The sequence below is a fragment of the Pseudonaja textilis genome, chromosome 2 (genome assembly GCF_049901715.1).
Source record: "Pseudonaja textilis isolate UNSWEBS1 chromosome 2, rPseTex1.2, whole genome shotgun sequence".
Classification (NCBI taxonomy): Eukaryota; Metazoa; Chordata; class Lepidosauria; order Squamata; family Elapidae; genus Pseudonaja; species Pseudonaja textilis.
The window spans coordinates 64,598,964-64,624,432 of NC_141991.1; the positions used below are offsets into that span (position 1 = coordinate 64,598,964).

General features: G+C 43.2%; 1 long non-coding RNA gene across 4 annotated transcripts in view; it reads left to right on the forward strand.

Annotated features, from left to right (window-relative positions):
- Positions 1-22,178, forward strand: part of LOC148126885 (uncharacterized) — a 28,597-nt gene extending 6,419 nt beyond the window's left edge. For 3 of the 4 annotated variants that reach the window (XR_015741679.1, XR_015741682.1, XR_015741681.1), the window contains 4 exons: positions 797-894; positions 1,507-2,138; positions 4,914-4,966; positions 21,936-22,178. This is a non-coding gene — a long non-coding RNA (uncharacterized LOC148126885). Of the gene's footprint in view, positions 1-796; positions 895-1,506; positions 2,139-4,913; positions 4,967-20,537; positions 20,642-21,935 lie in introns of all 4 variants that reach the window. The other variant, XR_015741680.1, reaches the window with a different exon arrangement.
- The last annotated feature ends 3,291 nt before the right edge of the window (positions 22,179-25,469 follow it).

Below are 25,469 nucleotides of genomic sequence, written 5' to 3' on the forward strand. Positions count from 1 at the left end.
TGCTGAGATTCAGATTACTAGCTGTTTACTCTCTGGAGTCGGTCCGTTTCATGTCAGTTTCTCAAATTACTTCTGGAATGTAATCATTAGTGATACAATGTTAATAAGCAGTCAGATTTACTGTGCCACTCTGGTACAGAGTACGTTGGTCATCTATAGTTTTGAAGATGTCATGAGATTTCTGGAGGTAATAGATTGGCATATTCCACTTAGTGTATCTTCTTATACCCTGGTCCAACAGCATTCTTTAAACCAGGATTCTCAAACACTTTCAATCTCTGTTAATCCTCAAACTCTGGTCCAAAGGCAAAAGGTTTACTGTTTAAAACATAAGCTGTGAGGAAGTGGACCTTTTTTAACCTCTTACTCTCCCATGGACCCTCATCAAGTTCTACACCAGAAGAGGAAAGCAACACAAGTAGCAAGTGGCAACTAAAAAATAAAATAAAGGGAGAATAAAAGTTGGAAATAGATTATAAAGAATATGAAAGCAAAAACAAAATAGTCTGAAGTAATGGAAGTAGAAACAGGGCAGGAATTCAACAGCTCTATTTTGTCTCAATGCTTTGAAGTATTTAATGAGAATTGTGTTGACTCTGGATTGAAAGAATAACAAGTCTACACAACGAAGTACTGTATATCCCTTATTCCATTGAGTTCAACATTCCTGTGTCCATCTTTCACATTCCTGATCCAAACTCATTCTTTCCAGGATTTTGCATCCTATAGGTGCCAACAGTTAAAAGCTCTGTTCATGATGCTGAATTCCTAATCTTTTTTGTGTTCATACCCTCAGGAAAGAGAGTCATGGAACCAATGGAGGATGAGGCAAGCTGAGACATCCTGACAAGGCATATGTACACTTGAGTAGAAGGGGAAACAGGTTTGGTGCAGGTATATATTTACACTCTGACTGACCCAAGTTCCTTTTCATTCTTGCATATCTTTGTCAACTGATAAAGATAGCCAGCCTTCCCCATATTGTCTCCTCCAAATTGTTGGACAACTCTCTGAGTTACCTACCAGCTAGCATATGTTCTGCCATGTTAGTTAGTATTAATGCTAACTAGATTCTGGGAGTTATAGTTTAATATATCTAGAAGATGACAAGATAGGGAAGGGGCGATATTGTTACTAAAAGGAAAATAAAAGAAAAGACCCGAAGACCTCAAATTACAGAAGCTTGGGAAGACATACAGCAAGAAAGCTGACTGGGTCTTGGTGTTACCCAAAGCCCCTATGGGAAAGGCAGTGGGTAGAAGGCCATAAAGCTCATGAGCTGTTCAGAGAAGGTTAATCTCTGTGGGTGCAGCATGAGGATCTCAAGCAGATTCTTGAAATAACCCCATCTCAATGCTGCCATTGTCTTGCTATGCATGCAGGCACAGGCCCAGTTGCTACCGCCACAGACCCACAGTCTAAGGAATGCCGGATCCTTCCCTCCTGCCCTTTTCCAATGCTGACTCTGGTGTTAAACTCACTATGGTTAATCTAATCCCATTGCAGGAGGAAGCATAAGAGGATCCAGTAAATATTTCTGTGAATAAGAGAATCCATCACTTGATCTTTTCAGAGGAATACAAGTAGACTGCCTAGGGGAGTTGGCCAGCTAAGCAGCCCTTGGCAGTGTTTCTCACTTCAACACAAATAGGAAGAAGATTGTCATAACAGCCATTGTGGAAAACATTGCAAGAGAAAGTGACCACCTAGAATCTCCCTTACGAAGGATAAATGCTGTTCGCTGCCTTTAGCAATTGTGTCAGAATTTCAAAGTCTGCATGTTTTTCCAAAGCATGAAATACAGTAGTAATGGGAGACACACTTTCTATAGGATGTTGGAATTGCTCCTGTCATTCTGGAGGGGAGCAGGCAATCTCTCTTGCTGGTTTGAAGAGAACTCCTGACCTGCAGGGTGCTCTCTCTCTCTCCCTCTCCCCCCTCTCTTTCACACACACACACACAGACACAAACACACTGAATAGCCCCTGTATTTCTCTGCCACCTGTTCCCACACTGCTACATTCTTTCTCCACAAAAACAATGTCTTTTCCTCTGCCAGCAGCTGAGCAAACACAACCTTCCCAGAGAGTGGGGGGGAAAAAATATCAGTAAGCTTCTGTCAAGCCCCAGGAGCAAAGGTAACATTGATTTCTTCTGCATTACCAGCTTTAGGGTAGAATCCTAACTTTGGGCTGGTATGTAGCTTGTAGGATATGTGGCTGGTGCACCAGAGAATGGGAGGAGAGAACAGAAAGCTAAGGGCAAAAGTTCCTAGAGTCTTAACAGTTGTGCAAAAGTCAAGCCCTTCAGCAGGTGTAACGCTTCTGTCCCGTTACCCAAAGATGCAGGAATCCTTCCCTGTTGTGTGGTCTTCCCGTATGGGAACTGAAGACAATCTGAGTTGAATGTACAAGCCAAAAAGAGCCACCGAGAGAGAAAGAAAAGACCAAGGGAAAGATAACGGTGCTTTGAAGAAGGCTCCAGGATCTGATCAAGTGCTCACTTCTCAAAAGCGTAAGAGGAGGAGGGAGGCATTGGGAAGAGGGAAAGCTTGTATTCCTGGAACTTTTTCTGACGCAGTTAAAGAATCTCCTAACTTCTCCAACTGAACTTTGCTCTACTGAGTGATCAATCTGGATCCTAATCTCCAGGAACAAGTTTAGCTGTCTCTGATGCAGGATCATCATTCCTCCGGCTGTGGTCATGAGTACAGTTACTGCCCTATCCCACCTCCCAGTTTTCCTTCTGCTACAAAACTCCTAGATACAGGCTTTGTTTTAAAAAAAACAACAACATTTCATTGTTCGGATGATGTGGAACAGAATGTGGTAACAAATGCCTTGATATCAAGTGCGAGATTGTGTGGTCTGGGCAGAAATAGAAGTAGCTGAGGATTAATAGGCACATCAGTGTGTTTCCTGATATGTTTACTGAATGATAGGGTTCCTGCCTAGTAGAAAAACTAGTCTAAATTCATAGCTTATTGCTAATGGGCTTCCTGGCCCTCGGAAACAGGAATCCCAGCAAATAAGAATTTACGTTTGGTTGGATATTTAGCAGGAATTAAACAGAGAGAGACAAAGCCTCTTCTGGGTGTCTTTACCTGCCCTTGTCTGGCTGTGTTTTCCACCCAACAGATCTCCTTGTGTGTTGCTTTTCTGTGATATTTTTAGCCTCTCTCTCTCCCTTCCACCCAGCTCCCGCACGCCTCTCCTCTGACTCAGTGGCACCAAACTCCCCATCTCTGGAATTGGACTGAGCTCATCTTACAGCTCTCTTTCACTGTGTGTGAGACGTGCCAAACCCAAGCACAGCAATGTGTAGGGCTGCCAGCAGGGGCAGGAGAGAAAAAGAGGGTGGGCCTCGTGGTCAGGGAAGGTGCCGATGGGGGTGCTTAGCTCTAATATGTGTCCTGGACTCTGCAGCTGCCCTCTGCAAGGAGAGGCCCTGGGTTGTTTTGCCCTCAGGCATATAGGAGTGGTGACTGTAAAGTCTCTTTAAAGAGAGATACTCTAGGCCAGGGCTGGTGGGGGTTCACAGGGATTCAGGAGAGCCCCTAGCTAAAATTCTGTGCAGTTTGGAGAACCCCCCAAATCCCACTCCTGGCTAACCCTGCCCATCCCGCCTCACCCCTCCCAGGATTCTCCCCACAGCCCATTTTGGATGCAGGTAAGCGCAGTATGTTTGCGGAGGCTCGGGGAGGGCGAAAAATGAGCCTCCCGGAAGTTCGGGAAGGTCAGAAATGGGCCCGTTTTCTGCTTCCAGAGAGCTTCCGCAGCCCAGGGAGGCCATTTTCTCCCTCCTAGAGGCTGGAGGAAAGCCTCCGGAGCCTGGGGAGGGCAAAAATGCCCCCCCCCCACCATGGTGCAGGAGGCTGACTAGGCCACACTCACCATGGCCATGCCCATCCAACAACTGGGCAGAAAACCCTTTGCTAAAATTTTTGAAGCCCAACCCTGGCCAGGGCTGTCAAACTCCCAGCCCATGGGCCAGATGCATCATATGCTGGCCACGCCCACACCTGGTTTAGCAAAGGGGGGGGGAAAGTCCCAATATGTTACATGATGCCACCATGACGACGTGAGTTTGACACTCCTGCTCTCGGCAATAGCCTGTTGGCCTGATATTTTGAGTCTAACTCTTGTCCAGGTTATTGGTGTTAGTAGGAAATATTTGGTTCTGGATTTAATCAATCTTTTTGGAGTTCAACCATGTAAAAAGTGAAGGAAACCAGACTTGCTTTAGCTTGACTAAGGAGGTCTCTAGATTCCTGTCCAGGGACTCCTGGTTCAGCATTTCTCAACCTGATGTTTTCCATATATATTGAATGATGATTTTCATCATTTGATGCAGATATAGTCCAATAAATTTGGAAGGGCCCTTAGGAAAAACAGCTTTTCTTATGGAGGGAAAAATCTTGAATGGCAAAACTTATTCAGCTTTCACTATTTTCAACATAGGGCCCAAAATCTTGATTTTTTTCTATATCAAATGTCAGCTTTCTTATAACTGGAGAGAGAGGTTGAAAAATAAAAAGCACCATCAATCAACAATTTAAAAAATAATTCTGTTTCATAGATGACCTAACTAATTATATGTGCATTTGCCCAGAGGAGTTTATTACCATTATACAAATGAAATTCAGCGAAGTCAAATTTTGTGTAACGACTGGAATGGAACTGTTTTTCTAAATATCAACTTTAAAAAATGTATTTGAAATAGGTTGAATGCCTGCCAATCCTGAAAGATTAAGAATGTCCCTCTCAGAGGCACCACCAGACTCTTTGCCATTATTGACAGTTGTTGAAAGGTGTCAAAATGCCTTTCTTTCGAAGATTCGATTTTCCCGCTAGGAGAGCTCCGGTGCAAGGATACGGACAACTGCTTGAAAGCTGGATCTTTTTATTTTTCAGGAAGGCGGAGAACAGCAAGAAGTCTGCATTTCTGGGCTAGCTAGCTTCTTATGGTAAGCCCCTGGTTTTTTATACCCTTTTCTCCCTTTGTAAGTTGATTTTGTGTGAGTGTTTGTATTTGTGCCTAATGTTTCAAATCCTGTTTGAGTTTGTCTTTATTTCCGTCGGAGGGCAAACTCCACAGGGTGCGGAAGCAAACTCTGTGGGGTGCGGAAGGCAAACTCCGCGGGGTGGCCAGATTGTATTATTGGTTTTCTGTAATCTCTTTTAGCCTTAAGATAGTTTTTCATATTTGTTCTGTGGCAATCTTCTGTCTGTCCCTTTTATAATTTATATTTTGTGTCTTTTGTCTGTTTGTTTTGCTTATTTGGTATGCCCTGTGTTTGTAAGGGTTTTCTAAATTATCTTTTGTTTCCTTTTCCTATTTGTCTAGTTTTCTTAATTACTTAGGCTTTTGTCTATAGGGATTCTTTAATACTTTTTATTTGATTCCTTTTCCTATATAAGTTTGTTTTCTAGCTGACCTGATGTTCCCCTTAGGCTTTTCCTGGTTTTTGTGACACTACTTTTTCTTCTTCTTCTTTTTCTTCAGCGTTTGTCTCGCGCTCGGGCGAGGTCCGCTAATGTCCTTGAGTACTGCTTCCACACCTCTCTGTCTGCCACGTGTGTCGGGTCTGCCTTCGCGATCTCTAGATCGGCCTTGATCGTGTCCATCCAGCGTTGTTTAGGTCTACCACGCGGTCTCACTCCTCCGACAGTCACCTTCATTACAGATTTGATGATGGATTCTTCCTTGGCGCGCTCACGTGGCGAACCATCGTAGCCGGGACTGCCTCATGACCGTGGGGATGGGCACGACGTTGAACCGCTTCACGCACTTCTTCGTTCCTGACGCGATCGGTAGGGTGAGGCCTACCGACCATCGGAGCATTCGCATCTCCATTATCTGGAGTCTGCTTTCGGCTTCTTTGGTCGTCGGCCAGCACTCTGCGCCGTATATGGCCACGGGCGCACCACAGAGTTATAGATTTTCGCCTTCAGGCGCGGCATCTTCTTGTCACAGAGGACGCCCGTGACGGACTTCCATTTGCCCCACGCTGCATTGATCCTGGCTGCCACCTCAGTTTGTAGTAGGCCTTCTTCCCCAAGAGTAGTTCCCAGGTACTTGAAGGTGGAGGCGCGTGGTAGCTCCTGCCCGTTCACGTGGATGGAGCCTGTCATTTCATTATCAGTGGTCAGGTATTCGGACTTCTTTAGGTTCAGCCGGAGCCCGAACTGCTCGAGGCGGTCGTGCCACTGTTGGACTCGGTGCTCGAGTTCAGCCTTGCACAGGTTGGCCAGGAACACATCATCGGCGTAGAGCAGCGTCCATGGGGCGGGCGTGTACAGGTCGTGTGTAATTGTGTCCATCACCAGAATGAACAGCAGTGGTGAGAGAGCAGAGCCCTGGTGTACGCCGACGGTAATATTAAACTCCTCTGATATCCCAGCTGCCGCTTTACACGGCTTTTGTGACATCTGTATAGGAGTTGGACCCATTGTACGAGCAGCTCAGGCACGCCGTGATCTCGCAGTGCGCACCAGATGAGATCGTGCGGGACTCGGTCGAAGGCCTTTTCCAAGTCTAGGAAGGCAGTGTGGAGCGGGATTTTCTTCTCTCTGTGAGCCTCCATCAGCATCCGCACACCAAAGATGGCGTCGGTGGTGCCGCAGTTCTTGATGAATCCAGCCTGGTTGACGCTGATGTCGACGATGTCCCGAATGCGCTTATCAAGGACGCGTTCAAAGATCTTCATAGTGTGTGACAGTAACCTGACCGGTCTGTAGTTGGAGCAGTCCGCTGGGCTGCCCTTTCCCTTCCAGATCGGAACAGTGGTGCTGCGGTACCAGTCGTGTGGCACTTTTCCCGTGGAGACGATGTTGTTGAACAGCTCGCACAGCCACAATGCCGAGCCCGGTAGTGCCTTTTTCCAGAAGTCGGCAGGGATGTCGTCTGGTCCTGTTGCCTACCGTTTTTCATGGCCTTGATGGCATCGGCGACCTCGCTGGCATAAATGCCTGAGACTGGGCCTTCAACTGGGTCACCTCGCGGGGTTCGTGGGTGTGGGAACTCCTCGGTGGAGATCTTCTCAAGTATTGCCGCCACCTCTCCGCAGCGTCTCTGGGGTTGACGATCAAATTTCCCCTTTCATCGTTGATCCCATGAAACTGGTCAATGTCCAGGGTCTTCCTGTGTCTGTGTTTGGCTAGGCGGTAGATCTCATTCTCGCCTTCTCGCGTGTTCAGCTTCTCGTAGATGTCATCGTAGTGGGAGCTTCTGGCTTTCGCTACTGCTTTCTTGGCTGCCTTTTGGCCGCCTTGTATTCGCAGAGCTTCGCTGGTCTTGTCCTGAAGAAAGGCCTTGTAGAGCCGTTTTCTTCAGGTGTACGGCATCTTGTACTTCCGGTGTCCAGAGCCATGTATCTCGCTCGATGCGTCTCCGTCCTGGCTTGGTGCAACCAAGCTGTTGGCAGCCGGCAGTGTGAACAGTGCTCTTCAGCATGGACCACGCTTCCTGTGGCCCGTCGACCATCTGCGGGAACTGCTCCGGTTTGATGAGGGGTCCCGCCATCTTCTTCTGGTTCCACCACTTGATTCGTGGCTGGTCTGCATTCCTTTTGTCAATCCTGGTCTTGGGCTTGCTGATCCTGATCTTCGCCATCAGCGGCCTGTGCTGACTGCTCGATTCTGACGGGTACACCTTGGCGTTGAGCACGTTTTTAGCGGCTCTTCGTCGACGATGATGTAGTCGATCTGTGTGTGGTGGCTCCCGTTTCTGCTATGGTAGGTGAGGAGTTGAGATTCTCGCCTAATGAAGCAGGTATTCGTGATGGTCATATCATGGGAGTCGGCAAAGTCCAGGATCCTCTGGCCATTCTCATTCGTATCGCCTGTGCCGTGCCCACCGTGGCACTGGTGTCCGTTTTTGTCCCGCCCTACATGACCATTCAGGTCGCCCGAGATGATGATGTCGTCTTCGTGTGGGATCTGCCTGAGTTGGATGTCGAGCAGTTCCCAGAAGGTATCCTTCTCCTCCTCGTGACATCCGATCTGAGGGGCGTAGGCGGACAAGATGTGTAGGCGCTGCCTCTTGGTCGCCACGACGATTATCATCAGTCGCTCTGTGAGGCGCTTAACTTCTGCGACGGAGCTTTGCCAGCTTGGACTGACAACCACAGCTACACCGCCGCGGTTTTCCTTACAGCTGGTGTATATGATCTTGTAGCCGTCTATAGTCGTAGCCTTGTTGCCCTTCCAGCGAGTTTCCTGGAGGCAGCAGATGTCCAGCTTCCTGTCCCGCATGGCCCTGACGATCTCGGTCGGCGTCCAGTCAGCGAATCCACGCCCAGGTGGCCACCTTGAGCGTCTGGCAGTCCTCTGTTCCCCGCTATGCTTTTTCACACGGATCGGGTAGTCTCCGTGCGCATCGGACCCGGACGCAGTCGCCATAGCTTTCACACGGTGCAGGTGCGCCGTGCTTTCCGCGTGGACCATTTCGTTGATTTTTGGCGCGAGGCCAATGGTCTCCTGCGCCCGTCGGTTCCCCGAACGCGGTAGCATTGGACGTGTGTTTTGTAGTGGACGTTTCCACCATGTTGATGCGGCATTTGAGTACTCCAGCCGGCCTGTCGCGTGGGCCTGTCGCCGGAGGGTCTGCTCTCAGTTACGGTCAGCATTTGACGGCCGCGCATCCAGGGGACACCACTTGGAGGTGGCAGACCGCTCGTCCCCCGTTTTTGTGACACTACTGCCTTCGTGAAATTCCCTTTCCACACAGTTATTGTCAGTTTCTCTTGTTCAGGGGTAAAAAATGTTGATGAACTGCAATTCCCAATATCCCTCAGAATTGTTTGTGCTGACTTAATGTGCTGGAGATGTTATTTAGCAACAGTTAGAAGTCCTAAGCCATCCAACTGTACTCTAGCTGCTGTTTATTTGCAGCTATTGATCTGTTCGTGAGTGTGTGTGTGTGTTTATACATGCATCTACACCTGCTTGCACATTTCCTGCCTTTATTGTTGTCTCTCCCTCACCTGACAAGCCTCATAATCATGTCTAGGTAAAAATGTGTAGCTTAGAGAGAAGACAGAGCTTCTGAATTTTCTGTTACCAAGCCTGATGCTCATCCCATGTACCTCTGCTTTCTTTCTTGACCAATCAATGGTCACTTTACAACTCACAATTCTGTTGGAGCAGAGCAGGCCCTGAAAAGACAAGAAGTCACAGGCCTTACTGGGGCGAGAGACCAAAGGGGCATTGGTAGCCTGACTTTCCTCAGTCAGGTCTCTCCAAGAATTGGAAGAGAAGCAACGCTTGTCCTGCAATGATAACTCAGTGGCAGATCAAGGGGTAGCTTCTCTTGCATTTCTCTTAGCTCTCAGTGAGAACAGACAAGCTACAGTTCAGTTTGAGGAATAGCATACCTTAGTAGAGTTCAGTTACGTAATTTTGAACAGTTGATAAGCACAATCACTGAGATTCGTGGATTCAAACACATCCAAAAATATCTATAGGATGGAAAAAGCTCTTCCTCAACTCCAAATTCTTTTTTGGGGGGGACGGCAGAAATCCCATTTTGGCCACAGATCTTCACCTAAATTGTTTATCTTTTTTTTTTAATGTCACAGAGTTCGCTATATCTTTATGTTTTAATAATGCGTACATAGATATAAATTAGATGATTTTCCCAATTATATTCATTGTAACAAAATTAGAAGATGTTATTTGCTTCTGTTTCTAATTTGGGTATAATAGCAGATGCAAGTAAATAAAGTTTTATTGGGTATAGACTTTCCATCCAATGCTCTCTAGACACTGGGGGACATGGGCAATCCAGTTTGAGAGCACTGGGCTCAGGTATCTTTTCTTTTTCCCCATTCTATGCTTTTCTGGTATGATTTTAAAATTTATTTATTTATTTATATCCCACTTTTATTATTCATATAACTAACTCAAGGCGATAAACACCTCCCAACCCATTTTCCTCCTATTTCCCCCCACAACATCAACCCTGTGATGTGGGTTGGGCTGAGAGAGAGTGACTGGCCCAATGGCCCTCATGGCTGAGGCAGGGATTGAGGCCTTGGTCTCCTCTTCCCTAGCCTGGAGCCTTCGCCACTAGGCCAAACTGGCTCTCCTACTGAAAATCCTATTGAAAGTAGTGCTTCCTCCTCCTATTTTTCCTCATAGCAAAAATCTTGTTAGGTAGGTTGGACTGAGAGGGAGTAATTGGCCCCAAATTATTCCATGAGCTTCTAAGGGAAGGCTGAAGGTGGACTAGAACCTGAGTCTTCTCAAGGTCAGTTGAACACTAACCTTCATGTAATGGTCTTCCTGGGCATCCACATGTATTATCCCTCTAATTTATCTCTTCTAATTTATACGAGGACATACCTTCCATGGTAGGTCCTAATACTATAGATAAGTGACCAAGAGATGCTGTTTCATGTACAATTTAATTTTATGATTGAACAAGGATTGAAGCAAAAGTTCTCCATCTACAGACAGAGATTAGAGGCTAAATGAAAGGTAGTGACTGCATTTGACAGATTCAGCAGGCTTCCATTCTAAGCATAGTAGCACGGGAAAGACTGTGACTACAATAATTGAGAGCTGGAAATGACAAGCTAGTGCAAAGTAAACATATAATTTTATTGATACATAATTAGGTGGCCTTAGCACACATTGGCAGATGTATCAGACTGCTATTACACAGAGAAGAGGCGCTTGCCTACATGAAAACAGAGATAAGCTGTCTACAGAGTACTTGTTGCTGAACAAAACCAGCTGCTGCCCTCATCAACTTTCTTTTGCTGGGAGGATAGGTCTCTTGATTTGTTAATTGTAGTTTGAAATGAATAAAATGGATCAGAGATTTTTCAGGAGACCTTGGCAGACTAATTATGATGCAAATGGTTGAACTGGCCCTATCTCTTTTTGCCAGCAAGTCATTGGTAGCAAAATGATGAATAATATATCTTGCCAGAAGCCTAGGTGACTTTGTCTGATGTGTGCTGAAGAGAATGCAGTAGAACTAGCTGTAGATGTGTTTGTGTGAGCAACTTTGATACGGGATACCTGCTGACTTTGGGGGCTGGATTTGCTGGTGAGCCTAAGAAACACAATCTCTGAAGTAAAGCACCTGCAGTTTCATTGGAGGTTATGGGGGAACCCAAAACATGGAGAAAAAAAGAGTACAGATGATTGCATCAAAAAGCCCCCCCCTCCCGTTTACCTCATTTTCATATATACCATTTGATTTAATGGATATCAGGGGTGTTTGCTGAAGAGATTAAAAAGAATCACAAGATAATACCAATAAAGGAGAATATTTGTAGCCCGGGGTTGAAATGAGGGGTCTTTGGTGCTTTCTGAGCTTTCTTGCTTTCTTAAGCACGTTTCATTACCCAAAGTAGGTAACATCATCAGTGCTAGTAAGGAGAGGGGTTTGCTGCCAGTTTATACTCTATAATCAAGATAGTGAATGTGATCATGAGAGTCCTGCCCATTTTAACATAGATTGCATGTACAGTGCAATAAAAAGTGTGCGGAGCTTCAACTGCATGGTGCCATTTTAATTTTTTTGACGCACCCTCTCCTCACACACAGGTGCCTGAGGATAAAATAGACGTTTCAACTGTCAAGAAGTTCTAATGAAATGAAATATACCAATAAATATATTGGATCCTGGTATCTGCTGTTTCCTACAGTACATTATTATGTACATCATTGTAACAATTACAATTTAGAATCTTTAAAAAGAGAAACATATGCCATAAAACAAAATTGTTTCTCCCTTGTGTCTAAGGAAGGATAAAGTATCTGAGTTATTTGGAACTACAGTATTTTAAAATACTTCTTTAAACTTGACTGAAGGAAAAGCATTACTGTAATTGCAAACATCCATAAGGGCTGATCAGTTAGTATATAGCTACCACACAGGTAAAAATTTACAGGTACCTAATGTTGTATATCCATTTAAAAGGGTTGGGTTTTATTCTATGTTCCTGTAATTAAGCAATTGATATTTAAAAATGACAAGTATGGGAATGCAATATTAAGGAAATATAATAATAATAAATGCTTCATGCCTTTATTCATCTAATAAGACATAGCTGTGGGAAAACAACAGCAGTATCTTCATCTCAATCAATAGAATATACTTTAAAAGAATGTTTTAACAACAGTTAAGAAAACTTCTGTAATTACTGTGTCTGTAACAGTTGCAAGACCTGAAACTATCCTTAAAATCTGAATGTTTGTGTAAATCCTCACTCTAGAGAGATATAGGCGAGAGAGCCTTCGCCTTTTTGCCCATCCCAACACCCAAAGGCAGAATTTAAATATACTGACAAAATAGAACTCAAGAGCTTCGGAAATATAGATTTCAGTGGCTAAAAGCCGTAAAGCTATCCATTTCAGGCTTGGATATTTCCAGTGTTTCCCTATATCCCTTTGGGCAGAAGGCTGTTATCAGTAGGTTGCAGTCTTTAGTCATAGTTTGTGGCACTCTACTGCATTTAACATTTTAAGAGGCAGAAGAAAGAGAGGAATGCATGAAAAAATAAATTAGGTTGAATGATTGGCAGATGTGAAGTGCCTGACAGGTGGAGAGTGGAGGTTGAAAACTGTTGGAAGAGTCAGGTGTTGGTGTATATATGTGTGCTTAAACTAGCTTGCAAAAGGTAGAGGTCAAGCTTGAGGGCAGAAGAAAGAATTTGGATATACTGGGTCAGTTTTTTAAGACAAGCATTGTTTCTCTGCCTCACTACAAGATCGTTCAATGTTCCAGCTGTATATTTAAGAAAAGTCCTACTGCTGCATATTCTGCATAGAATTCAGTAGGCATCATATTAGCAACACCGTTTTTTGAATATGATTAGGATGAGTTTAGACTCAGTAAATCATGGGTGTCAAACTCACCATGTCATGTCGTCACATAACGTTTTGTGATGTTTTCCCCATTCGCAGAATGTGGCCCGCACGTGATGCATCTGGCTCACCCGTGGCCAGTTTGACACCCCTGCAGTAGATAGTCCAGACTGTTAAAACTGTTAAATTGTTTAATCTAGTTTTATCAGAGATCCCTTGTTGCGATCACCATTTGCTTTAAGGGTTTGCACTTCACATATGCCCAAGTACCGGTAGTATGATGCACTTCTCAATGTCTCAGGATGTTCTGGACAGACAGAGCTGAGCGCTATTCTAATATGTAAGGGGCTATCACAAAGAAGAGAGCTTATTCTCCAAAGCACCTGAGGGCAGGACAAGAAGCAATGGATGGAAACTGATCAAGGAGAGAAGCAACCTGTAACTAAGGAGAAATTTCCTCAGAGTTAGAACAATTAATCAGCGCAACGGCTTGCCTGCAGACCTTGTGGGGGCTCCATAGCTGGAGGTTTCCAAGAAGGGATTGGACTGACAACCCTTTATCTGAAATGGCATAGGGTCTTCTGCCTGTGCAGGGGTTTGAGCTAGAAGACCTCAAAGGTCCTTTCCAACCCTGTTACTCTGTTTCTGAAACCCAGGATGTGTGTTGCTTAATTTTTCTCTCTATCTCTACAAGAATTGCCATTTTGGTATGACTGAATGATGTCTGCTCCCTAAGGCCTCCCAAGAGCAGCATTTCTGAACATTCAAGAAAGGCCATTGTCATTTCAGAATGTAGACAATTTGTCCGTTTGAAAGCAGGATCTTTCTCCCTAAACCCCTGATTAAGGAGGCTGAAGTCTGGGGAATCCAAGAGTTAAACCACCTTGTGCTTCAAAAGTCCTTGTTATTGCTGGAAGGCATTGAGCTGCAGTTTTGTAGCTCGGCTGCATTTCCTTTTAACATGTAATTGGGTCTTTGAACTCTCCTGCAGCAGCTCTGCCACGGACTGGCCCAACCAGTTTATACTCAGTAGGTCATTGTTCTGAGTCATTAAGAGACATCTCCGGCCTGGCTTGCTACCCACCCACATCCTGCCTTACTAAAAGGGACAGAAGGTTAATAAAAACTCTCTAGTAATGGAACAATTGTGTTACACTCAAGAGTCTAGTGATTCAAACAGTGTTTCAAACCAAATACCTGCTGTATCTGGTCACTGAGGTGAAACCCACTGGCTGGCCTCTGTTTTTGCAACAGATGCATATTTACAGAATGAGTTTCCAGGATCTGGTGGAGATTGAAGGTATAAGAATTTACCCTGCAATTTTTGCTCAACTTGTTGACAAGGTCTGCTAGGTAGCCCTTCCTTTAGCAGAGAAATGTGTGACAAGGCAAGCTTGAAGGGATGAAAAAAACAAAGTCATATCTCATTCCGTTATGAGTTCCTGTTAATTTGTGTTCTCTCTCTCTTGGTAACCATAAGCTTCTCTTATTTTAAGCTGCAGATAGCTGCTTATGAACATATGAAGCCATATTGCATTTCGGCCCATCAGTCCATCTAAGACTAGGATCATACACTGTGATTGGCAGGAGGCTTCAAAGTCATCAGTCAGAGGCCTGTAAGAAGTTCTTTATATGAGTGAGATCAGAGAACTTCTGCAAGCACAATTGTTCTCCTCTGGGACATAGACCCATCCCATTTGGGAAAGAAATTGTCCCCCATAGTTTCTTTCCATATCATCATCAATCATCATCATCAATCATCATCATCATCATTATCCCGACTTCTTGCCCGGGATAAGAAGAAACGCAAAAGAGAGATGTGCATGGGAGCTCCCATATAATCTATTCACAAATATACACCAAACATTATTTTTGGTGGAATCGTCAAGTCGGGTGAGAAATGGAGGGGGCTTCACTCACTTTATCACCAGTTCCAGTTAAATCTTTTTACAAGCTAGTTAACAAGTGCATGAAACTGATCTGGCAATCTTGTGGGATTCTGTTATGAGAAAGATGGGAGAGTACAACTCACTGTATTTCTCATAGCCCTCAGCAGTTTTCAATGCTTGATCAACTGTCTAACATAGAGCCGAGAGCACTATCCATTATAGCAGATTCTGCAACTATGGTACATAATTTGGTGGCTTCCAGAAGATGGTACTGAAATTTGTAAAGCTGCTCTGGGGCAACAAAGTCATGGGATTTGTTTCCTATCCCATTTAGCATCTATATGAAACCACTTGCACCAATAAATTCCAGTCTGCAGATACACAATCACTGAGCTCTTTATTTTCAGAACTATTGGGACTTGCAAGATGTCAGCCATAATTTCTTTGTTTAAAATGCTCAGTGTAGTTTGATATCTGCTGTATTTATTACTGATTAAAGCATTTGGTCCACAGTTTACTTGATGCTAACTGAATATAAAATACCTGAACTACCTTTTAAAATATTTTCCTGGTTGTTTCTTGTCACAATTATGAAACCCCTGTGGGACATAATCTGGAGATGATGGATTAAGTTGTCATTGATGTGTGCATGACACATAGCTTTATCTGTTTTTTTCCCCCTTTAAAACAGTTGAGGGACTCCACATTAATGTGGAACATATAATCTTCTAATATATGGTACCGAAAACAGAAGTGATATGCTGGAGATGTGAACAACAAGAAGAGACATTTTATCATGTTTGGTGGATATGTAAAAAGGCAAGAAAATGTCGGCTTCAAATGCATACACTGATTCGGGGGATCTCAAAGATTAAAGACCAGAGGTTTTTCTTTTGGGATTAAGAGACAAACCTTTGGGTGTGGGGGAGTCATGCAATCTTGTTTTTTTACGTGATAACTGCAGCAAGGTAATTGTATGCACAGATAAAGATTTGGGATTACCCACAATGGAGGGGTGGTTGATGAAGATGATGGAACTTGCTGAGATGGCTAAATTGAATTATTTGGTCAAATAAAAGGCAATATCTATGCTTATTGAAATAGGAGTGATGTGTGGCTATTTGGAAGAACAGGGCAGTTCAAAACAACAGTGGCTTTATTCTCAGAGCACTGTCTGTTATGAAACTCCAAGAAACAACACTCCCCATTTGAGTTTTTAACCAGGCTGTTGTATGGATCTGAAATGACCACTATATTCATAAATGAGTGGATGATGGTAAACTAGATATTACACCTACGGTGATTTTTCAGCAGGGCATCTGGTTTAATGTCAGTAACTGGCATCCAAGGTCTGTAGCTATTTGGGCTCTACATGACACAGTATGTCAGAAACATCTGTTAAAGATCCCTGTATGCTGGTGGTAAAAATGGCACTGTGGATTCATTGACTGCATGAGGCACATAGCTGAATGTGCTGTGCAACGCTCGGCATTAAAATCATTCTGAATTTTGGCTTAAAAAGAAGTAAGCAATGTGCTCATCTATTACTGCCCAGATCATTCTGAGAACTAGTGTAACTAACCAATCCATAAGAGATGGTCCCTCCGTGAGTTCAGTTTGGTCTTCTCAGAATAAGATAAAGAAGTTATAATTTGGTCCTTGCTTCATTCCTGAACGAGCTAAATTCCATGGTAGAGACAACATGGATAACAAACGTAGCTGTCAGTGTATCAGAACCAGGAGAGTATGATTTATTCAATGTACTGTGCATATTTTTTATTTATTTCTCCCTGCTCCTCTCATATTTTGTTCCTCAAGCACAAAAAAATAATCAATCCAAGCAACCAGACATTAGTAACTGAGGCTGAAGCAGATTTTGCTGCTGGGGAAGAAATCTTCTCTAAATCCAGCCAAGAAATATAACCAAATATAAGAATTCAAGCTAACAATATACCAATAGACTGAAAGTGACATTCACACAAATGTCAAATTGTAATGCAGTTTTTTAAAAAGAAAAAAAAATCTGAAAAAGTAGTCCTGCATTCATTGCTGTGCATGGAATGAACCAACAATTTAGCAGCACCTGGGAGGGTTTTATTCTTTTGATTTTGCACATTTGTCCTTTGTTTGGTGGTACCTCTATGTCCTTTTACATCATGAATCTCCACCGTGATCTCGTCAAATGTCACAGACATAATGCTTCACAGAGTGTAAATGTGTTTCCTTTTCTGGAAACTCTGCACAACATCGGGTAAGAGATGCCTTTGAACTGAGGTGCCGCAGGAAATTGTTGAGAAAACCTTAGACCACAACAGGAACAAATCATTCAAAACTTGATTAAGAAAAAAAAAATCAGAGGGTTCATTAGAAGCAGTAACAATGAAGCTAAATATTACGGGCGCATAATTCGAAAGCCGGCCTTTGGAGAAGACCCTGAGGCTTGGAAAACTCAAAGGCAAAATAGAAGACAAGATGATCAATATATCACTGATGATACAAGCATAACTTTAAAAGGGAGCAATTACTGGCATACAGTTCTGGCAAAAAAAAAAAAGAAGAAGTCCAACAGGACATGAACAGTCAGCAAATCTAAATGACTAAACCACAACAAAGCATGCCCTTTGGGATTATTTCCCCACTTCTCTTTTGGTTATTTTCTTTGGTGGCTCATTGTTCGCATTTAGATTTTGCTTGTTTAACAGAGTCCTTGTTTGTTCTACCAGTTATTCACCCACTGCAACCTAAGGGAAGAGAAAGCAAAGAAAGAATTACAACCCACCACCCTGGTAGAAATTCCTGCCTGGTCACCTGCACTGGCAAGCGGGCAAAGCAACCGAGCATAGACTAGCCACTCCATTGGGCATTGGTTGGACACAGTATTTCTTCCCAGGCTGACCCATCTTGACCTTAACGTAGCACACCAAGGCCTACGTGGCATTTATAAGCCAGCCACCTCTTTGGATGCTGAGTGTTAAGAATCATGCATGTTCTTCATCAGTCATGCTGTTGATTTTAAGAAAGAATGGCTTCAGCTGAGTTTTGTCCCTGTTTTGTGATAGTCCCTGCAAGGCACCTGAGTTTGTTATTCCTGTCCATTCCAGCTGGAATTCAAATGGCATGGCTTTATCTAAGGAACAGATGAATGGCTCAGCAGGAATGTTTATGGGTGAGGGAAGATAAGCAACTACATTCTCCAACCTTGCCCGAACCTGCTGAGAACTAATGGCCAGATCCCCTCTCACCTGCCTGCAGCTCAGCCTTGCTTCCAGGCCAAATAGTTCAGCCTTTTAACCTGAGCAATGCAGGAATGTATTATTCCACCCGGGAACCATTACAACTGAGTCACGTTTTACAGCACCTTTTCTCTGGCTTAAGCGCCTGCCTTTCCATGCTGTGCAGAATCAACACTAAACCCGAGATGCATAGCTGCCCTCTTTTTCACATCCATTTCATGGAAACAAATATTGAATGAAGTCCATTTTCCCTTCCTAAGCCCAAGGACCTAAATGCCAGGTAGAAAGTATGTTTCCATATTACTCATATTAGGGCCAGGCGATGTTTGAGAAGGAAGCATAAACAGTCCCTATCTGCAGTTTATTAAAGCAGCGTGTCTGTTTCCAGGCGCCTCAGTTTTAAATGCTTGAAATTCCAGTAAAATGAAGATTTTGTTCTTGTTTTTTGTATTGTTCTCACCACATACTTTGTTCGGCACACTGAGCATTTTAGTCCTCTTAATTTCTATACTTTTCAGTAGCACTGCCTTCATGAAAGTTGCCTTTTATATTTTACTTTAATTTCCTCCTGCATGAAGCACCATTTTGTTCACTATGAATAGGTATGCCATGAAATGGTTCAATCATTTCCTTCCTCTTGTCCTTGACTGTTGAACCTCTGGGTCTTTCAATTTCCTTTACCATTACCTTCCCTGATCTCCACCCCTGAGAAATATTAATTGATGGCTCTTAGTGATATCAAAGAAAGTGGGCTTTTGTATTTAAGAAAAAAAAAAGAATATATAATAAATAATATAAACAGGAGGTGACATCTGATCATCCCATAAAGTTCCACAAATGAAGCAGGCCATTTCTGAAGCATCCACAGGTTCATGGGAAAGTTTCACTGAGGATCGAACTGATAACAGATAACAGATAATCGGAGTTGGAAGGGACCTTGTAGGTCATCTAGTCCAATCCCCCCTGCCCAAGCGGGAGATCCTACACCGTTTCTGACTGATGGCGGTCCAATCTCTTCTTGAAAGTCTCAAGTGATGGCGCTCTCACAACTTCTGACGGCAGACTGTTCCATTGGTTGATTGTTCTCACTGTCAGAAAGTTTCCCCTTATTTCCAGATTAAATCTCTCCTTGTTCAGTTTCCATCCATTATTCCTTGTCTGGCCTACAGGTGCTTTAGAAAATAGCTTGACCCCTTCCTCCCTGTGGCAGCCCCTCAAATATTGGAAGACTGCTATCATGTCTCCCCTGGTCCTTCTCTTCACTAGACTAGCCATGCCCAGTTCCTGTAACCGTTCTTCATAAGCCTTAGTCTCCAGTCCCCTAATCATCCTGGTTGCTCTTCTCTGTACTTTTTCTAGAGTCTCAGCATCTTTTTTATAATGTGGTGACCAAAACTGGATGCAGTACTCTAGGTGTGGTCTTACTAAGGCTTTATAGAGTGGTATTAGTACTTCCCTTGATCTTGATTGTATCCCTCTGTTAATACAATTTAGGATTGCATTAGCTTTTTTTGCTGGCTCATATTTAGCTGGTTGTCCACTAAGACTCCAAGGTCCCTCTCATAGTTACTGCTATTGAGCCTGGTTTCACCCAGTCTATATGTGCACTTTTGGTTTTTCTTGCCTAAGTGTGGGACTTTACTTTTCTCTACATTGAATTTCATTTTGTTAGATACGGCCCAGTGTTCTAGTCTGTCAGGATCCATCTGGATCTTGAGCCTATCTTCTTGGGTGTTAGCTATTCCTGCCAGCTTAGTATCATCTGCAAATTTGGTAAGTTCCCCTTCTATTCCCTCGTCTAAGTCGTTAATGAAGATATTACTGACAAGCTTTTCTCCCACTGGTGATCATTTCTTCAGAGAGAAACAAAAGCGGGAGAGACCAATGGACCTGAAGGAGAAAAGAAGAGAAGGCTTCACCCCATCATCACCCACATCACAATCAGACTCACCGATTCTGGTCACAGGACATGATGGGCTTCTTACCAGGGTGAGGAAGAGTCAGTTCTTCTGAGTTACTAGCACTTAAATTGGAGAAATAAACCTCTACTTACAAGAGTGCTGATTTTATCATTTATTTCTTCAATTTCGATGGCCGCCCATTTCAGTCAATGGCTAATACTTAAGAAGTGAATCAAGGCCAAATTGGAAATAATGTACCTTTGATTTCATCTTTCAGCAACATATGATATTTAAGTTAGCTCGAGCTGTGGAGCAAACTGCGGGCCTTGCTAAATCACAATCTCCACTTAATGCACATCAAAAGATGATTGTGGGCTGAGGCTTACCTTATATGGGAAGTGGGAGACCTGTGGTAAGAACATTGGCTTGTTTATAATTTAATTACAGCTGCCAGAGGGTGGTGATGCAAGTAGCACACACAGCAGCATGTTGACATGGTTCTCCTGTGTAATTTTCCTGGTCAACATTGCACAGAGAAAGCTGCTACAGAAAGTCCTTGACTTGTGACCACAATTGAATCAAAAATGTCTGCTGCTAAGCGAGACCGTTGTTAGGTGAATCACTGCAGTTGTTAAGTTATTAACATGGTCGTTAAGTGAATCTGACCTCTCCATTGACTTTGCTTGTCAGAAGGTCACAGAAGTGGATCCCATGGTCCCAGGACACTGCAACTTATTTAAATATGAATCAGTTGTCAAGCGCCTGAAGTTTGATTTGGGGATGCTGCTGTGGGCGTAAGTGTGGAAAATGGTCATAAGTTCCTTTTTTCACTGCTATTGTAACTTTGAATGGTCACTAAATGAACTGTTGTAAGTCGAGGACTACCTGTATTAGATCCAAGAGCTTGAAGTAGAAGGGAGAGAGAAAGCCGTTAGAACACGAAAAAAAATACTACATTCTGTGAGCATATTCAGGAATTCAAATCTGAGTTGGTGTCTTTCCCAGAGCTGCATACATACAATTTCCCCCCTCCTCACATATACACACAGATGCAAACACTTTTCTCTTTCCAAAGGCTGGATTATGAAATGTAACAAGCCCCAATTTCTTGCTGAGAAATCAGATGCCTATCAATAGATGAGGCCTCTGTTGAGGTTATAGAGGGTGGGATTATATTGTAAAGTTTCAACCCTTCTCCTTTAGTCCTAGCCAGGGGTGGGATTCAAATTTTTTAACAACAGGTTCTGTGGGTGTGGCTTAGGTGGCGGGCATGGCTTGGTGGTCAGGTGACTGGGTGGACATGGCTTGGTGGTCATGTTATTGGCTGGGTGTGGCCAACTCAATATCACTCACATCGAGGCATGAATCTCCTCACCTGGCCTCTCACGACTGTGGGGATGCTGCAACAGTCGTAAGTGTGAAAAATGGTCATAAGTCACTTTTTTCAGGGCCATTGTAACTTTGAATGGTCATTCCACACAAGCAAAGTACCAGCAAAGGAGGGGAAAAAAAACTCCAGATAAGTTCCTGAGACAGGAAGTCTAGTCCTGCCAAGAACGTAATAAGGGTTAACGGAGAGGCAGTTTCTGTAAGCAACACCAGAATGTTTCCTTCCTGCCTTCTTTACAGGATTAGGCCAGTAATTTCTTCTAACCACCGGTTCTCCGAACTGCTTAGAATGTTAACAACCAGTTCTACTGAATAGATGCAAACTGGTAGAATCCCACCCCTGGTCCTAGCCAAGATCTTGTACCAGAAACTACATAGTAAATAAGACCTGCTCAGAAGGAGACAAGGTGGTGATGTCTTTCTTTCTAGATACATTTTTTTTGACACATGGCACCATCAAAGTTGCAGTTACATTACACAGGTAAGAGCAAAATGATTTCTTTTTCATCAACTACTGTAAACCAACCAAATCAAAGCCCATCACATTTTGTTCACCTGAAGCAGTTGGGGAGTACAGCAAATTTTCATGCTGGATCTTACACAACAAAAGTAAAATGTATAAAAATGTTCACAAGCGTGCATTCAATTAAGTGTCATATCTGTTCATATACAGTTGAAAAACTGTATTATGTTTTGCAGACTTCCAGGCTCCAGATTTAGCTTCGAATTTCCAGTCCATCAGTCTCAAGTGTACTTTAATGGAACAGGAAGACATTGCTTTTGTTCTATAATACAGATGCACACCGCTCAGCTAAAAAGATGTATGTGTGTGTGTGAGAAAGAAAGAAAGAGAGAGAGAGAGAGAGCGAGAGCAGATTTGAAAACCGATGTTCTGTCAGCTTTCATTACTAAATAAGCTACAATAAACTTCAACAGAAACTAGCAGGGAGGTCTGCAATAAAAGAAAAGAAGACTATTTCAGTTAATACTAAAATCCATCGCCAATCTGGAAATTAGTTAGATGTGAGAGGACACACACTTCCATTTCTTTTAGAGCAGGGCAGATAATCATGTCTAGTCTAGACACCAGATCCATCTCCTCTCTGTGTTGGATGTTAGCACCCACCCCTCTCCTAGGAAAATGAAATATTTTAGGATATACTAAAAAGGCAGAATATTTCCCCTAAAAGAGAAGTAGAAACTCAGAGAGGCAGGAACTCAGCCCCTCCCCCACCTTTGTCAGTGGGTCATTAAGGCCTGAGCCAATCTATTCTACATATCAAAGATCTACCTCCTTCAGGCAGAGCCATAATAGGAATCCCAAAGCTCTTTCATTACATCATCATCCAGCAAGGCTCAACCAAGCCTGGGACTCAGGACGGTCTACAGAGTTGCTCCTCCATGGTCCCATGGGAATCTGACAGCCGATCAGAATACAAGCTCAAATTCAAATCCCAATAGAGGATATAAATCTATCTTCCTCCACTCCATGTGCCTTTTTCTGTCCAGGAACCCAACCCATCCTTGGGCCATTCTTCCTGACTGAAGAATGTATGGACAGCCGAAACACATCATCTCCCGTATTTGCAAAGGTGGTTCTGTCAGATTTTGGCCATTTATTTGTTGAAAAGGCACACAAGTGACTAAGACTGAGCCACGCTTATTGGCAATTCATCTGAATTGCTTGCAAAGGGGGCTGCTATTACAAATTCAGGAACAGGTTCAAGCACAGACTGGAAGACAGATAAAGACTACCGGAGGAAGTTTTTCCCCCAGCCCTTATTTAGGGAGTATCGCCTCATTTAGAGCAGGATGAACACCAACTACTTTGAGTGGATGAACGTCCTGCATTTATCCTCCCAATTGATCAAGAGAGAGCTTTAACTCTTTGGCCCTCATCCCATCCATTACTTTCCCCAGATACAAAGTCTCTCTCTCCTCTGAAAGTTTTGCTAAATGGTCTCTAGCTTTTTTGGGAAGTAGCCAGGGTTCAATATAGAGATGTATATGGGCTTCACAGTAACTTACAAACGTTCTTCTTCACAGTAAAAAGGTTTATACTTATTACAGTGAGTGTGACGTATACCTAAAATGTCTCTCTCCACAAAAGCGTCAACAACATGAACTTGTGAGTACAAGTATCTGTGCTTCAGAATGATATCTACAAGACTCTTCCACACCATCTGTATCCTCAGGCAGAAGAGAGATGAGGTCAGTGTTGGCTCCAGCCATCCATTAATCTCCTTATCTCACCTGCTGAAGATGGAACTATGACCAAGACAGGATTTCACAAGGCTTCCTCTCTCTCTCTCTCTCTCTCTCTCTCTCTCTCTCTCTCTCTCTCCCCTAAACACAATAAAATTGAGGGCAGGGTTAAGAATCTTGCTAAAGGAGGTTATTAAAGGAAGGTTTTAATACTCTCTTCTCTGCTCTACTTCTCTAGGGTCAACCCCTATTTTCTCCATCCCATTAAGGCCATTCTGGGCTACAGTGTCCTAAAAAGCAGTTGTTTTTAAGTGAAATTCCTGAGAAGCTTTTCCATTTGGAAAAAATTGTGATTCTTCTCAAATGCTTCTATTGCTACCTTATTGCAGATTTTGTCAAGACAAAACATGCAGGTGTATCTTAAGTATATATTGGGCAATGCCTGTGCATCAGCACTGACAAACAATACAGCACCTCCTCATTGTCATTGTTTGTGATTTCTATTTTTTCCTCATTCGGTTTTTGCAATATACAAAGGCTTTGAAGAAAAGTCACTGCATATAAGTAATGTTCCACATAATATTGCCCTTCCATTTCATTAATCTTGTCCTTGGCTTTTAGGAAAAATTGGTAATAGAATTGGTTTTATGCAATAAGACAGTTCATAAAACTTAATACAAAACTGACTATTCTTGCAATACAATAAAATACCCCTTGCAGAATTTAAATCCAAACACAGCCTTCCCATCAGCCTTCCTAATTTAAAAAAAAACAACAATACAGAAGTAACTTCTTCTTCAAGTTTATTTATAGACTGCATTTGCATAACCTGGTTATTGAGTTAACCCATTTTTTTTTTAATATTCACAATACACCACACTATAAAGCAAGCAAATGGACTGGCTTTACATCTCTCTCTTTCTCTCCCTCCCTCCCTCTCTCTCATGCATGAGGGTGCAGGGAGGGAGAGAGAGAGAGAGAGAGAGCAAGTTTAAAATTAAGCAGGTTTAAACATTGTGCAAAAATGGCTGCTAGGCTTGTAATTGCTTGTGTCAGGAGAATATAAACTGTTTTTCAACTCAGAGCAAGAGGCAGAGTAAGTAGAATAGTTTCTCCTAATGGCAAAAAAGCACAAATATGTTTAATGCAAAAGTGTATTTCTTCTCTGTCTTTATGTGAAGAAAAAATAGTGGTATGGTTTATTCCCTTGCCACCCGGTCTGTAAGGACAGAACAGTATAGTACTGTTCTATCCTTATTGTTCAGTATAAATACTAAAAATAGATTTGGGGTATAGTCTAGAAAGGTTTGCTATCCAAAATGCCACAGTTCAAAGTCTATTTTGTTGCTAATTATCAACCAGGTCATCAACAAAAATTATATACCACATTGGCTACATGATCTGGCAGCCCTCATTTTTCCTTCTGCCCTCCTAAGACAGGCCTCGCTTGTCCCAGGTCATGGTGTAGATCAGGGCTGTCAAACTTGCATCACGCACTGGCCTCGGCCATTCCCAGTTTAGCAAAGGAGAAAAAAAGTCCTGATACATCACATGATGCTGCCATGACGACGTGAGTTTGACACCCCTGGTGTAGATGCTTGACTGTTACTTTCCCAGACTGCAAAACACCCGAGCAGCTGCATAAGAAAGAACTTTATTCTAAAAAAAAAACCAAAAGAGTGAAGAGTTGGGGTGTTGGAAGAAAATATCCATCTGGTTCGGTTCCAAATGGGGAAAAAGACACTGGGAACATGAGAGACTAATTGGAAAGATGGTTTATTGATAAACAGGACCACATGGGTTTCAGGTGCTGAGCAGCTGACCACATGGAGTTGAGAGAGAGAGGTATTTATATCAGGAGTGGGCTTCAAAAAAATAGGCAACTGGTTCTCTACCCAGTTACTGGGTGGGCATGCCCATGGTGGGCATGGCCTAGTCGGCCTCCTTCACCACAACAGGGGGGGTATTTTCTCCCTCCCCGGGCTCCAGAGGCTTTCCTTGAGCCTTTGGGAGGGCGAAAACGGCCTC